We start from the raw sequence: 6,000 nt of genomic DNA, 5'->3' as shown, positions 1-6,000 counted from the left end.
AAAAGGAGTTCATTTACAGTGAAGTCTTCCAGATATCACCTACTCAAGTAATCAAAGAGAACATCGTCAGTAATGGGACAAATAAAAATCTTGCATTACCCAATAAGAGGCAATCAGAAGAATACATTTCTGAGATATTTCTGCCAAAGATGTGTCACCTGAATCTAATCATGAGGAACCAGCAGACAAACCCATATTGAGAGACAGTCTACAAGCTAAATATCCTCTTCTTCTTCAAAATGTCAAGGTCATGAAAGTCAAGAGAAGACTGAGGATCGGGCCTCCCCAGTGGCGCAGGGGGTTGAGCACGGCGCTGTGAGGCTTTCTGTGGCCTCTGCGGCGTGGGTTCGATTCTGGGCCCGCCAGGGAGATGCCCACATGGCGCGGCAGACCTCTCATGCCTCGCCTGCTGCTCCCCTCAGCAATGTTTTCAGTTGTCTGCCTGTTCTGCTCCCTGTTCTGTCTCTGGTGAATTCTCTCACCCTCCTGCACATCTGGCCTGTACCCCAGTTCTTGTATGGATAAATAAATCTTTAAAAAAAAAAAAAAGAAAGAAAGACTGAGGATATGCTCCAGAGTAAAGAGACTAAAATAACATGGCAAAATGCAATGTGTAATATGAAGCAGACTTTATTATTATTATTGATGTTATTGGGACATTTGGCAAAACTGAACTGAGGATTGAGAATTAGACAGCATCAGTGTTAATTTCCTTCCCCCCTCCCACCCCTTTGGTCCCCTTCCTCTCCCTCAGTGTTAATTTCTTGATTTTGACAGTTGTGCTGCAGTTATGTAGAAGGTCCTTGTTTGTTGAAAATACACATTAGGGCCTCCCTGTGGTGCAGGTGTTAAAGACAGTGCTATCAAGCAATTGGCAGCCTCTGAAGGACGAATTCAGTCCCTGGCCAAGCAGGAAGCAATCCACATGGCGCAGCAGACCTCTCTTGTCTTGTCCACTGCTCCCCTCGGCAGTGTATTTCAGTGGATCCACCTGTTCTTCTCCCCACTCTCTCTGGTGAATCCTCTTATCCCCCACACCTCTGGCCTGTACCCCAGTTCTTGTATGTATAAATAAAATAAATCTTTTTTAAAAATTTAAAAAAAAAAGAAAATACACATTAAATCAAGGGTGATGGGACAAAAAATGACCACTTGTAAATGATTCATGGGGGGTTCATTCTGTACTTCAAGTTTTTTGTATGCTTCATAATGTTTCAAAATTTTTTAATTAAATATGTAATAGGTGGGTTGTTAAAGAACACAGTGGTATATTCAAAGAAAGCTAATATGGCCTCACCTCCCAAATTTTAGTTACCTCTTCTTCAAAGAAACTAGTGTTAACAGTTGTATCCATATCTTTCCAAACTTTATAACCATATGAATATATAAACCTGTAAATTTATGTTCTCTCTTTGTTCCAGCTATTAACTTTTTTCTGTGGTGTCTTTCACGGATAGAAATCCTTAATTTTTGTAACATTTTATTTTGAAATAATTTCAGATTTGGAGAAATGTTTTAAGATACTGCATAGAGGGCCTCCCCGGTGGCACAGCAGTTGAGCGCTGGGTTGCGAAGCTGCTCGCGGCCTCTGCGGCGCCGGTTCAATCCCCGGCTGCTCCCCGGCCACCGGAGGAGGGTCCCACATGGCGCGCAGACCTCTCCTGCCGCCCGCTGCTCCCCTCAGCAGTGTACTTGGGTCCTTCTGCCTGCTCTGCTCCCCGCTCTGGCTCTGGTGAATTCTCTCACCCTCCCGCGCTTCTGACTGTACCCAGTGCATGTATAAACAGAACAAACAAACAAACAAACAAATAAATAAATAAAACATGCCTCTATAAAAAAAAAATTAAAAAAAAAAAGATACTGCATAGAGTTCTGATATTTGCTTCAGTCTGACTCTACAAATGTTAATATTTTGTGACATTTACTTTATCATTCTCTGTGTATTTGTGTGTCTATCTTTGTTTCTACATAATTTTTTCCTAAGCCATTTTAGAGTAAGTTGATGTAATTTCAAAAATTATTTCTAAACACCTTAATGTATTTTCTAAAAACAAGGGTTTTTCTTATATAACCAACAGCACAATTACCAAAATCAGGGAGTAAGTACTGATATTAACAAATCTGTAGACTTTATTAAAATTTTTAAAATTGTACCACCAATTTTCTTTATAGGAAAAGAAAAAGAAAATAAGTTTTTGGTCCAGGATCACACATTGCAATTGATTGCCAAGTTTCTTTAGCCTCCTTTAATCTGCAACAATTCTTCAGTCTTCCCTTATCTTTCATGACCTTGGCATTTGGGGAGAGTACAGGACATTTATTTTGTAGAATGTTCTCAATTTGAATTAGTCTGGTGTTTCCTGATGATTAGATTCAGGCTATGTATTTTTGGCAGGAATATGACAGAAACGAGGCTGTACCTTCTCAGCACATCTTATCAGGAGGCATGTGATGTCAATTTATCCCATTTCTGGTGATGTTAACTTTGATTACTTGGCTAAGGTGGTTTTTCTGTGCTGTAAATTGCTCTTTTTTCCCATTGTAATTAATAACTAGGTCATGGTGAATAAATACTTGATTTTTATATAATCAAAATCATCAATGTTTTGTAAAAAATTGTCCTTTTGCAGTGTCCAAGTCCTTCCCCACTACACTTGACAGAGATTTTCTGCAAAATTTTTCCCTGAATCATATAGTTTTATTTCTCTTATTTAGGTTTAATCCTTATAGAATTCACCCTTTTGTGTTTTATCTAAAAACAGTTTTCCTCTTTCTCGGTTTAGTGAGCCAGTTTTTCCAACATTACTTATTAAACAACCTATGATTTCTTCAAGATGGGGGTGTCAGATTTATTGCACAATATGTACTCAATTATTTTACATTATATACACAGGTCAGGTTCTCCATACATCTGTCTGTTCTTGTACCAGTACTGGACTATTTGATTTCCAAAATCTTGTAGTACGTCTTCATATCTGAGGGGGTCAGCCTGATTCTTTATTCTTTTTATGTATTGACATTGCTAATTTTTGAAACTTTACTTCTCTATGTAAATACTGGAGTAAGATTACATTTTTCATAAATCCTCTTAGATTTTGGGCCTCCCCGGTTGTGCAGCGGGTTGAGTGAAGCGCGTGAAGCTGCTCACAGCCTCTGCAGCATGGGTTCGATTCCTGACCAGCCGGGGAGATGCCCACATGGCACAGCAGACCTCTCCTGCCTCGCCCACTGCTCCCCCCAGCAGTGTGTTTCAGTTGATCTGCCTGTTCTGCTCCCCACTCTATCTCTGGTGAATCCTCTCACCCTCCCATGCCTCTGGCCTGTATCCCAGTTCTTGTATACATAAATAAATAAATCTTTTTTTAAAAATAAATCTTTAGATTTTAACTGAGAATACATTGAACTTATAGATTAACCAGGTCAAAACAAAAATATTAGTTATTAAATCATTCCACCCAAGACAGTAGTATATATTTCTACTTATTTGGGTCATCTTCTGTATCCTTTGACTTTTTTTTTTATATACAATCACATGTCTTGTTATTTTTTATTTTTGAATAATTTATTCTTTTAATTGTGTTTCCTTTGAGTTTTTAAGTTTTCTTTAGAGAGGTCTCATAGTCTTGATAAGTTCCTAGATAATTTATAGGTTTTTTTAAAAGATTTATTTATTTACGCATACAAGAGCTGGGGTACAGGCCAGAGGTGTGGGGGTGAGAGGATTCACCAGAGACAGAATGTGGAACAGAACATGCAGATTGACTGAAATACACTGCTGAGGAGAGAAGCAGGCAAGAGTCAGGAGAGGTCTGCTGAGCTATGTGGGTAGCTTCCTGACTGGGGATCGAACTTGTGCTGCAGTGGCTGCGGATAGCTTCATAGGTTGTCTTAACCCCTTGCACCACCAGGCAGGCCCTGCTTTCAATTTTTGGCAATTATGAATAAAGGCACTATAAACATTTCTGCACTGGTTTTTGTGTAGACATAAGTTTTCAGATCAACTGGGTAAATACCTTGGAGTGTCATTGCTAGATTTTGGCTAAAATTATGTTTAGTTTTATAAGAAATAGCCAGCTGTGATGGTGACTAAACCATCTTGCATTACCACAGACAATGAATGTGAATTCCTGTTGCCTCACATTCTAGTCAATTGTTGAAATTGTTAGTTTTGTTTTGTTTTGTATGGTTATTTGTACTACTTTTAAAGCTTTCTTTTTATTATTAATTTTTACTTGTAATAGGTAGGGCATATAGTCCTCATGATGTTGATTCATTGGAATGAATTTTGGTGTTTGTGTCTTAACACATGGTCTATTTTTGTAAACATTTTGAGTGTGCATGAAAAGAGTGTTCCCTGTCTGTGGAATAAAAGATGGAACAAAAAAATTTAACTGCATTACACATAGTGGTTCAGAACACAAGCTTTAGAATCAGACCTAGTATCTAGTTTCTAATTCTACTCTATAGATTAATAATAATATGAGCTTCAGAAAACTTTAATTTTCCTACCTTAGATGATTTTATAAGTGGAAATAATAGCAGTAGCATCTACCTTTTATACTTGCTAAAAGGATTAAATGAGCTAACATTTGTAAAGTGCTTAGAACTGTGTGACATATAGTATGATATAATGTCTGTAATATGAATGAATGTGTCTAATCATTGTATATTTAGGGACCTTTATGTTCCTTATTTTTTTAATCTATCCATTTACAAGGAGAATGTGTTAAAAATCTCTGTGGAAAAAAATTAAGTAACAATTCTTTAACTGTAATGGTTATATTAATTTCTTCCTGCTAGCCAACTTCCTGTTGCTTGATATATTTTGAGATCCTATTTTTAGATTCATATGTGTTTGTGATAAGTGTCTTATCCTTCTGTTCTTTTTGTAGATATAAAACATCCTTCAAAATTAAATGTTTTTTAAATTTCAGTTCTACTCAGTCAGGTATTAAGATTGGTACTCCAGCTTTTCTTAAATTTTATTTCATGCTACCTTGTTTTCCTTCTTTTATTTTCAACTTTTTGCTATGTTTGCTCTTAAAGACTAGGTGTTGTTGGATTTTGTACTGTATTCAGTTTGAGATCCTCTTTTTTAAAGATTTATTTTATTTATTTTGTCAAAAATTTATTTATTTATGCATACAAGAGTTGGGGTGTAGACCAGAGGAGTGGGGTTGGGGGCAAGTGTGAGAGGATTCACCAGACACAGAGTGGGGAGCAGATCAGGCAGATCTACTGAAATACACTGCTGAGGGGAGCAGCGGGTGAGACAGGAGAGGTCTGCTGTGCCATGTGGGTTCACTCACTGGCCAGGGATCAAACTCATGCTGCAATGGCTGGGGATAGCTTGATAGCGCTGAGACTGAGTCCCTGCACCACCAGGGAAGCCCTCCTCTTTTCTTTTTGAAAGACTTTTCATGTTTAATTTGTTTATAATTATTTCCTGTTATTTTATGACTTCATCCTGCCTTCTTATGTTATAGTTCCTAATTACTGAATTTTATTTTTGTTTCTTTTCTCTAGTCCTGTTTTCTATTAAATAGAAAACTTTTCTGCTAGTGATTTAAAAGTTTCATAGGGTCTCCCTGGTGGTGCATGGGGTTAAGACACAACCTATGAAGCTATCCGCAGCCACTGCAGCACAAGTTCGATCCCCAGTCAGGAAGCTACCCACACGGTGCAGCAGACCTCTCCTGACTAGCCTGCTGCTCCCCTCAGCAGTGTGTTTCAGTCAATCCGCCTGTTCTATTCCCCATTCTGTCTCTGGTGAATCCTCTCACCCTCCACACCTCAGGTCTGTACCCCCGTTCTTGTATGCATAACCAAATAAATCTTTTTTAAAAAATTAAAAAATGAAAGTTTTATATTTACATTATGGTGACTTCCCTGAGTCCCCTATAATAATTATATATAATATATAAAATAATTATATATAATAATATATATACTTATGTATATAATTACTTTTTCTACAGATTTCTTTAAGTTTTTTTTTTT

Source organism: Talpa europaea (assembly GCF_964194135.1).
Source record: "Talpa europaea genome assembly, chromosome: 4".
In the NCBI taxonomy this organism is placed as follows: domain Eukaryota; kingdom Metazoa; phylum Chordata; class Mammalia; order Eulipotyphla; family Talpidae; genus Talpa; species Talpa europaea.
Note: the sequence above shows the minus strand (reverse complement) of the source record.